Here is an 11443-nt window from a genome sequence, read left to right on the forward strand (position 1 = left end):
GTCACTCCTTTTCAATTTGCTCTGCTGGATCTTCCTCTATGTGCTGTCTTTTATTTGTGAGTCTACCTCAGTATTTTCCCTTGGGTCCTCTTTTCATCTCTATATTTTCTATCTTGGTAATCTCATCAGCTTCCATGAGTTCAGCTATCATCTCTGATTCCCTTATCTATTTATTCTGAATCAGCTGCCTATTGGACATTTCCAACTGGATGTTCCACAGGAATCTCAAAACAGACCTCATTATATTTCTCCCCAAACCCTGACATCTTATTAATTTCCTCATTTCTGTTAACTGTATCACCATCCTTCCTATCACCCAGGTTCTTTGCATATATTTGTATTTGTTCAATTTATATTTATGCTCTCTATATTTACATGTGTACTTGTCTCCACATTAGAATGTAAGCTCCTTTCAAATAGGAATTGTATCATTCTTTGGACTTGTGTCCCTAGTGCCTAATATAGTGTCCAGTTCATAGTAGGTGCTTAATAAAATACTTGTTAAATGACTGATTGGTGCTCATATCAAATCAGATGTCAAATCTTGTTGATTCTCTCTCTACATCATCTCCCACATTTATCCCATTCTCTCCACTCAGCTGGCTACCACCCAAGTTCAGACCCTCATCACACCTGAACTATTTCAATAACCAGAAGGTTATTGATCAATTTGAAAATTGTTCCCACTTCACTAAGTCTCTCCCCATTCCAATCTGTCCTCCACACAACTGCCAAAATGATATTCCTAAAGCACAGATGTGAGCTTGTAACTCCTGTTCTCAAGAAACAATATTACCTCTAGGACAAAGTCCCATTCCTCTCTTTGGCATTCATAGACCTTCACCATCTAGTGCCAAGTTTCCCTTCCAGGGTTATTGTATAGTGTTCTTCTTTACATAATCTAAATTCCCACCAAACTAACCTACTGGGGCTCAGTTACAATAGATGATATTCCTCCTCCTATCTTGGTGCCTTTGTCCAAGCTTTCTCCCATGTCTGGAACACACTGTCCTCTCCTCTGCCTCTTAGAATCCTTTTAAGACATATCTTAAGGGGCGGCCAGGTGGCGCAGTGAGTAAGAGCACCAGCCCCAGAGTTGGGATGACCTGGGATCGAATCCAGGCTCTGATACTTAGTACCACACCCAGAAAAAACTGGCCATGCAACCTTGAGCAAGTTACTTAACCCCAATTGCTTTAAAAAAAATACATATCTTAAGTGCCACCTCTGAATGGAAGCCTCTTCTTATTCTCCCCAGTTAATAGTTTTCTTCATCTTGGAAATTACTTCCTATTTTCTGAAACCCATGGTCCAAGATCTCCAAACTACCCAAGCTTTGGGATCAAATCAGCTGTGTCTGATCCTAGGAAAGGTCCCCTAAAAATCATATTCTCTCTATTATTCTGAGTAACCTCCAAGTATCACTTGTGTCTAATTCACAAATGTGGAAAACAGGGTCCCTCAGATCCCATAAAAGCACTCAAGAAAAGAATTGTATTTCAGGTAAAGAACAGCCTTAATTTTTCTCACTTGAGATATGGAAGGCACAAAAGATTCACAGGAACTCATAAATAGGTATAGAAAACACACAAAGTGCTCACAATAAATACTTTGCAAATATGTCTTAGAAGAGACCTGAATACTTAACCCCAATTGCCCTCCAGAAAGCAAAAAAAAAAAAAAGACTTGAAATTCGGATTGCTATCCCAGTAACAATGTGATATTCTAGTGAAATTCCTTTCTCCTGAAGTGTTCTGTCCAGGCCCTTTTGGTATCATTGTGCCACGCTGTCGTTTGAGCTTTTTCCAATACACTCCCCAGAAGGCAAACACTTTGGGACAACTGGACTGGTAACTTCTTTCCCATTGCACTTAATACTGTCCAAACATTTCTCTGAAATGGAAAAGGGAGATGCCCTGATCTCTCTCTCCCATTATCAGGCTTTAGCCTCTTTCTTATTTATTTATTATTTACTTACTTAGGTATTCACTCATTCATTCATTGATTTATTTATTTTTTGTTTTCAACATTTGCTTTTATAAGATTTTGAGTTCTAAATTTTCTCCTCTCCGTCCCTTTCCCCTCCCCAAGATGGCATGCAATGTGATATAGACTATGCATGTACAATCATATTAAACAAATTTCCATATTAGTCACTTTCGTAAAGGAAGAATCAGAACAAAAGGTAAAAACCACAAGAAAGAAAAAAAAGAAGACAATATGCTTCCATCTACATTCAGACTCCATAGTTCTTAGATGGGTAGCATTTTCTATAGCGAGTCTTTTGGAGCTGTCATAGATCACTACGTTGCTGAGAAGAGTTAAGTCTGTCAAAGTTGGTCATCACACACTGTTGCGCCTACTGTGTATGTTTTCCTGGCTCTGCTCATTTCACTCAGCATCAGTGTATCTAAGCCTCTTAAGGTTTTTCTGATCATCATTTCTTATAGCACAGTAGTATTCCATTACATTCATATGCCACAACTTGTTCAGCCATTTCAATTGATGGACATCCTCTCAATTTCCAATTCTTTACCACCACATAAAGGGTTGCTATAAATATTTTTGTACATGTGGGTCCTTCTCCCTTGTTTATGATATCTTTGAGATACAGACCTAGCAATGGTATTACTGGATCAAAGAGTATACACCATTTTATAGCCCTTTGGTCTAATCAATTCACAATTCCACCAACAATGCATTAGTGTTCCAATTTTCCCACATCTTCTAAAACATTTATCATTTTCCTGTTTTGTCATGTTAGCCAATCTGATAGGTGTGATGTGGTACCTCAGAGTTGTTTTAATTTGCATTTCTCTAATCAATAGTGATTTAGAGCATTTTTTTCATGACTATAGATAGTTTTAATTTCTTTATCCAAAAACTGCCTATTCATATCCTTTGACCATTTATCAATTTGAGAATGACTTGTATTATTGTAAATTTGACTCAGGTCTCTATATATTTTAGAAATGAGGCCTTAATCAGAGAAGCTGATTGTAAAAATTGTTTCCCAACTTTCTGCTGCCCTTCTAATCATGGCTGCATTGACTTTGTTTATGGAAAACCTTTTTATTTTAATGTAATCAGAATTATCTATTTTGCATTTCATAATGTTCTCTATCTCTTGTTTGGTCATAAATTCTTCATTTTCCATAGATCTGACAGGTACACTATTCCTTGCTCTCCTAATTTGCTTATAGTATCACCCTTTATGTTTAAATTGTATACCCATTTTGACCTTATCTTGGTATATAGTGTCAGATGTTGGTCTGTGCCTAGTTTCTGCCATACTATTTTCCAGTTTTCCCAGCAGTTTTTGTGAGTTCTTATCCCTTTAGCTTCTTTCAGCAAAGAGATTGGTTCCTTCAGTTGCAGGTCTACATGCATGAATGATCCCATCCTCAAAGAAGTATTCTGTTCAGACATTCACCTCTTCCAGCTATAGGATCCATGCAAGTGATGTTTGCTTTCTTTTAGAAGTATGCTGCTTGGGAGCTCCTCTTCTTTCCCCAGAGCCTTGGCCCATGAACTCCCCAATTTGCAGTTATTTCCAGGAAACCCCCAAGGCTAGCATTTTGCAAGAAATCTCCCTTCTTTGAAAGAAGGCTAGATTCTGGGACCATATTCAGTAATATTTCCCATAAACTCTCCTCTTGAGCCATCTAGGTAAGCACATGTCTGCTTCTGCCATATTCCTATTCCCCTTTCATGTGCTCCCTATCTCTCTGTCTGTCTGTCTGTCTGTCTGTCTGTCTGTCTGTCTCTCTCTCTCTCTCTCTCTCTGTCTCTGAGTTGTGTGAACACAGTTCTGGGTCAGTGCAAGTGCTTGTGCCCTAAGCTAGTCATTAATGGTTCCCATGGAGGTATGGGGTAATCTCCTCTCCCACCTCAGAAGAAAGGTACAAGTAGAAAGAACAGAAAATGGGGAGGGAGCACACAAATAGTTATTCTTCTGTGTTTTATAGGCTGGCAAATAAAAGCGACTCCTCCAAGAAGAGTCTATGTTCTTTAAAGTCATAGCTAGCCAAATTATTTAGGGGGTAATCCCAGTTGCTAAACTACCAAGGAGCAGCTTCAGAACAACCAATTCATCGTGGAACAGGCTTAGTCTCTGAGATCTAATCAGGAATTGTCTTTGTCTTCTTAACAAGGTCCCAATGGATATGTCCATACTCTATAGAAAGAGATACTTTCAAAGCCCTAGCTAGACAAAGGCTCACTGCTTACTCAGTTGAATATCCCATCAACTCCAGGCCCCCCCCAAATTTTCATTATGCTTTTATTTGTTATCAGTGCACACATTTCCTCCAACATAAGGCAAGCTCCTTGTGGGTCAGAAATCTTTCGTTTTTGTCTTTTGTATCTATCACCAGTGCTTACCACAGTCCCTAGAAAAAAAGTGTTTTAAAAATGCGTGTCAAATGCATGAACAATTCCAAATGATTTAGAAGGGTTAGATCAATTCATATCATCACTCATGGCATATTAGTGTGTCTATCTAGTCACAGCCTACCATACTGAGCAGTTTAGTTCTACTGAACAAGTCTTAGCCTAATTTAGACATGTCATCATATCACAATCCTGCTAAACATACATCGGGATGGCATCATCATCATAATAAACAATAATAACCATCATCATTCTCAAAGCACCTACTATGGGCCAGGCATTGTACAAATATTATCTCATCTGCTTCTCACAGCAGCTCTGAAAGGTATGTGCTATTGTTTTCCTGTTGAGGACACTGAGACAAAGGTTAGATGACTTACCCAAGGTCACACAGATAGTAGGTTTCAGAGACAGGATTTGAACTCAGGTCTTCCTTACTTCAGGCCCAGTGCTCTTTTCACTGTACCACCTAGCTGTCTCAGTAAATATAGTTGAGTCAAACACTGACACTATAATCACCATCAGTTTGGGTTTTTTCATTCACTCGAGGACTTCTATGCATTCTATGCATGAGCTTTTTAATTTGAAGACCCTTGGGGCTCTAGATAGGTATCTGAAAGACAAAGATGCACCCACTAACGATGCCTGCGGATCAGCTACATTGCCTTACTCCCAGTAGATACTCTATTAACACCTGCATGTTTTGTAATTCAGAGTTAGGTCTACTTCAGTATGCACTGATTTAGGGCTCCAATATCATTTCATTTTTTCAAGACAATCTGAGACTGCTCACCTCCTGGCTTCCCTCACCCCCATACACACATCCAGTAAAAAACAGCTTCAAGGGCAGCTTTCCTAATAAAGTTCCTTATGACCAAACAATGGTGCTTCATTCATCTCAAATGAGAGACCATGTTGTCAGAAAATCTGTAAGCAGCTACCACACAAATTCCCCAAAGCAGTGAATGGAGCCTCTGTCCCATTTACTTCAGGGATCCAATTTCACTGCAAAACTTGGCCCTGGTGGAGTTCATAAGACCAACTTTCAGACACCATAAATGCCTGGTGGGTTTAGTGTGGACCCCGAAAATATCATATGCAGTATTTAAGCGTTTCACAAGACACAGTTCAATTTTCACATTACCTAGTGCCACATTTTTTGGTGTATACATAGCACTCTTTTGAGAAAATGAAATGATTTATTACCTTTAGAGGGTTGGCTTTAAAAAAATAATAAGCACCAGTGTTGACTCTTAATATAGTTTCTCCTATAAAAAATTAAAGACAGAAGTGAAAGAGAAGAAACTAAAGCTCAGTTTTCTCTTCTATAAAATGAAGGGATTAAACTAGATAACTCTTCCAGGTTTAAATCTATGACTCTGTGGTCTGATTTGAAGGACCGTGAAAAGGTTGATTACAAAAAGTTGAAGGGTCCATGCTATCATTTACATAATTTTGAGAACATGATCTGAATAAATACTGAATTCCACTGTCAAAGGAAATATTGCATGTGTTTGGACTAAGAAAAAATCCCCATATCTAGCAGGCACTGATATGGGAAGCCAGCTTGGTATTCGTCAGGTGCAAGGAGGATTTTGATTCAGCCAGAAAGAATAATATGGGATTATTTGTGGTAATTTTCAGATTCTGAATTTGTTTTTTTAATTTGGGATGTTTGGGGAGGGATGTGTATTTTTGCAAATTAAATAAAAGAAGTTAGGAATCTCTTTGTTGCTCTATTTGGGTTGTCTTTTTTTTTTTTTTTTTACAGCTGCTCCCAGGAGAAATGGTATTTTTTGCCATCTGTACATTGGCAGCAACTTGCAGCTTTGTGCTCTGTCTGGGCATATGTTGTCAGCAGTTTTCCATTTCTCATGCACTTGATACCCTCCTTTAAATTCCTATTTAAAACTCACTTCTTCTGCACAGACTTTCATGTGCTTACACTAATCACGTCACCTCTCTTTAATCTTGTAGGGCTGTGTCATTTTATCGTTCCTTCACACGCCTGTTCCGGAAAGGGAAAGTGCAATGCAGCCTTAGGATGGCACATAATGGATAATACTGCTGCCATGGGTGATTAGTTGTTTGTAAACAGTTTTAAAGAAGAAATGGGAGGATTGAATATTAATATGACAATAATGTGGAAATGTTGTTTATCCAGTAGTTTACTGTCTAAAGAAATATTTCCTTTGGAAATGAATGATAAATCATTTGTTATGCACTTGCTGTGTTCTAACCACTGTACTAAGCACTGAGAATACAAATACGAAAGCAAAAACAATCCCTGTCCCTAAGAGTTTATGGGGCAGCTAGATGGTACAGAGGATAGAGTGCCAAGCATGGAGTCAGGAAGACTCATCTTCCTGAAAATCTGGTCTCAGACACTTACTAGCTGTGTGACCCTGGGCAAGTCACTTTACCCTGTTTACCTCAGTTTTCTCACCTGCAAAATGAGCTGTAGAAGGAAATGGCAAACCACTCTGGTATCTTTGCCAAGAGAATCCCAAATGCTGTCAGGAAGAGTTGGATACAATTGGAAAGCGATTCAACAAGAGTTTATGTTCTAATAGGAGGCAATAACACATAATGGAGAGTGGAGGCCAGAAATAGGCACTTTGATCCTGACAGCTGAAGGAGTAGTAAATGGATCCATGGTAGAATAGATGGACACTTCCCATCCAGGAACAATAACAGAGTTCACTTGTTCCCAGTTCCAGAAGTGGGAAGAGGAGAGGGTTTCAAGGAGGAGGAGAAGGTAGAGGAAAAGCATGGTGACAAAATTGCTTGTGAGGCTGTGGTGGAGATATCCTAAGAGTAAAGTGAAGCATGTTGAGGCTTTTCAGAAAATCTGGGCCAGGAAAGGCAGTTACTAATTATTTTTCTTCTTACGAACATTGAGTTTGATCACAATATTCTGACCAATCAATCAATAAATAAACATTTATTAAGTGCTTACTATGTGTCAGACACTGCTAAGCACTGGAGATAAAAAAAAAAAAGACCAAAAAAAAAAATCCCTGTCCTCAAGGAACTCACAATTGAATGGGGGAGATAACATGCAAACAAATAAATACAAATGAAGCAGCTAAGTGGTACAGTGGATAGAGTGCCAGGCTTAGAGTCAAGAAGACTAATCTTCCTGAGTTCAAATCTAAACTCACATACTTACTAGCTGTGTGACCCTGGTCAAGTCACTTAATCCTGTTTGCCTCAGTTTTCTCATCTGTAAAATGAGCTGGAGGAAGAAATGGCAAACCACTCTAGCATCTTTACCAAGTGGGGTCACAAAGAGTTGGACATGACTGAAAAACAACTGAAATATTAGAAAATAATCAACAGAGGGAAGGCACTAGAATTAAGAGAGGTAGGGAAGGCTTCTTGCAAAAACCAGGAGGATTTTAATTAGGATTCAACAGAAGCCAGGGAAGATAGTAGGTTGAGTTGAGAGGGGAGTTTTGTTCCAAAATAGAGTCATAACCTGGAGTTTTTATATCATAGGACAAAATTTCTATGCAGTGAAGAGGTCTCCGGGATGAGGGAGACAGGGTCTTTCCCAGAGATACTGTCTCCCTTCCTGTCCAGCACTCTCCCCTCTGTATCCTCAGGCTTTAAGGGGACACTGAAATTTACAACTATAGGCTCCTGGGACAAGACTGAGCCTCCCTTCCATCTGGCATCTACTCTCTCTTCCCACAATTGAAGGAATCCTACCAAACAGAGCCAGATCCAAAGTCAACACTCTGTTCTACATGTGGGAGAGGCCAATTCTGACCAGACTCTCATCATCCTTTCTCCAGCTCCAGACCCTCTTAACAGACTAATAGTTTGTCAAATTTTCTGCCCTGGAGCAAAGCTCCCTAAATTACCATACCCTAGTTCAAGCTCTGGTCAAGAATCATGAAAATCGTAAAATTCTAGGACTTTTAGATCAAATAAGAGAGTAATTCTAAAGTACTTAGCATAGTGACTGGCACATAGTAAGTGATATATACATGTCAGTTGTTGTTATCATTACTATTAACTATTACAGGACCTACATCCTCCCATTACATCATCAAGATGGTGTAAAAGATGGACTTGGACTAGAAGACGGGGAGTCCATACCTGCCTATGTGACCATGAGTGAGTCACTCCATCATCATCATATCTAGCATTTATGTAGCATTTCAGGGTTTGCAAAGTGCTTCATAAGTAGTGGACAAAAATAGGATGGTAGGTAAATAGAGAGTCAGGCATGGAGACAGGAAGACCTAAGTTCAAATCAAGCCTCAGACACTTACTAGCTGTGTGACCTTGGGCAAGTCACTTAACCCTGTTCGCCTCAGTTTCCTCATCTGTAAATGAGCTGGAGAAGGAAATGGCAAAACACTAGTATCTCTGCCAAGAAAATCCCAAGAAAGGAGTCACACAGTCGGACATGACTGAATGTTACTGAACAACACTTACAAATATTATCTTATTTTATCCTCACAATAACCCTGGGAGGTAGGTACTATTATTGCACATATTTTACAGATGAAAATGAGATAAAAGAGGTTATGTGAATTGCCTGGTGTCACATAGTTAGTAAATATATGAGGCAAGATTTGAACTGAGTGCTTGTATGTTCAAGGGTTATGCAATGGCCTCTGTGCAATTTCAAGGTGCCCCTAAAATATCACCTACATTAACCTTACATAGTACCTATAATTCTGGTGTGATAGATTCATCCCTTCCACTCAAAGGATTATGTCTTGAAGAGGGAATCCCCCTTAAAATTCAAGTATTCAGTGAGGAAAGCATTTCAGGATACTATCAGACCTTAATCCTTCAATGCAGAAATAACTTACTCTCTCTCCTTGAAAGGTAAAGAGAAGACTTCTGAGTCAATGGAACACAAGGTGCTCACATTTTGGGGGAGGTGGGGTGGGGAAGGGGAACAAATTCTAGGTCAATTTACCAATCAACAAGCATTTATTAAATGCCTACTATGTATTAGGCCCTGTGTTAGCCACTGGAGATACAATATACAATGAATGGAACAATCCCTACCCACAAAGAGATTACATTTTAATGGAGCCCAAGCCTGTTGACTAGAATCACTAAGCACCAAAAACATATTCAGATAAATTGCATATGTTTGTGTTTCCTGTTGGGAATAAATTTACAGGGGTTACTACAAACTGCCAATTTCGCTGGCCCTCCAGTATCTCTGCAGCATTCACCCACTCTCTGGGCTCTGTTCTCAAATGAGTCCAGAAGGGCATCGCTTATTTTGAAAATGACATGTTCAGCGTTATTAATACATTCCAAATATTAAAATTTTTGTCTAAGCACTGAGAAAATGATACCAGAACCATAATTTAGGAAGACCAGGTGGCTAATGAATACTTGGTGCCCAGGAATGTCTTGATTCCTCTGCCCTCCTCTTCCAATTAACAAGAGCGTTGATGATCTCGGGATTGTTTCTAGCCAGCTGGGATAAATCAGCCTTTTGGCAGCTGCCCAAATGATGTATTTTAAGGGCACAGTCCATGCAGCTCTCTATTGCAAGGCAATTGGGGCCATTGTGTATGCATATGGATTAACTTACTGTGTGCAGGCGTCCTATCTACTTGCTTAGTACCCTGTGGGTTGGCACTCAATAAATATTCAGTAATAATAAAGAGGAGAAAGGTCTAATAGCCCCTCATAATGATTCTCTATCCTAATATTTCTCGATTCCTATTTTTACTCTTTCCAGCTTAAAAAAGAGAAAAGGAGAAGAAGAAGCAGGCCAGTGGGCCCCAGATACCGTCCCCACTCCTTCGCCACACTAGAACCAATAGGAACTAACGTAGCATTTCTCACAGGAGGAAGCATGCTATATTTGACAGATAGCAGTGTCAGGGTGAACTTGGACAACGAGAACCTGGCAGCATTCTTACAAGGGCATGAAAATTATCAGCCTGGCCCTCTTTCCCTGGAGATAGTAGTGATTAGAAATGATGAAGGCTACATTTGGACTCGTTACACAACCAGATGAGCTACTCTTATGAAAGCCCAGTCTAAATTGCAATACATGGGTTCAGATCATGATTGTTCTGATGTAAACAACCTCTAGACACTCCTGAATAATCTTTCCCAATGCCCTGGATTAGACTGTGGATAAATAGCAGGTTTTGTACTCATTCATTCATTCAGCAATTAAAAAAAATTATTAAGCATCTACTATCTTCAATATAGGCATGAAATCATAGTGAAAAGAGTACTAACCTAAGAGCCAAAAAAGACCCAGATTCAAATTCTGCCTCTGACTCGTGCTAACTAAGTGACTGTGGGCTTCTCTTTATCCTAACCAACTCTCTAAGACTATAGGCTGACCTGTATGAGTGGAGGGAGTTTCCATATTGGGAATTCCCTACACCAATGAAATCACATATCTAGACCTCTCCACCACCACCAGCACCAAAAAAAAAAAAAAAAGTTCAATGCACTGTTACTGCACAAATTTGTTGTTGTTGTTCAGTCACGTCCAAATCTTCACTACCCCATTTGGGGTTTTCATAGCAAAGACACTGTAATGGTTTGCCATTTCCTTCTCCTGTGTGTCCCCATTTTACAAATGAGGAAATGAGGCAAATAAGGGTTAAGTGAATTGCCCAGGGTCATACAGCTAGTGTCTGAGGTTGCATTTGAACTCAGATCTTCCTGACTCCAAACCCAGCAGTGCCACCTACCTGCCCCATACTAAAGGAATATAGAGATATATAAATCCAATCCCTACCTTTCAAGAGTTTAAAATCTAGTGTATGTATATAAAGCTGGTAAATAAACAGAGCATGATTTGAAATCAAAAAGTCCCACTTCTTTATGTTATAGAGGAAGAAATTCAAGTTGAGAGATTATAAGTGACTTTTCCAAGGTCTTTCAGCCACTTAAAGTCAGGACCAGGATTAGAGTGCCACCACCCTTTACCCATCATCCCTACCATCCTCTTTCTGATTTTACTTGCCACTCTAGACCCCATGGTTAGCCATTTTAGTGCTACCTTCTCCATAGCCTAATAGCTTTCTCTCTTTTTGTTTTT

This window comes from Petaurus breviceps, unplaced genomic scaffold, assembly GCF_028583685.1.
Source record: "Petaurus breviceps papuanus isolate PSGF00001 unplaced genomic scaffold, PetGlider_PUasm1.0 90769, whole genome shotgun sequence".
In the NCBI taxonomy this organism is placed as follows: Eukaryota; Metazoa; Chordata; class Mammalia; order Diprotodontia; family Petauridae; genus Petaurus; species Petaurus breviceps.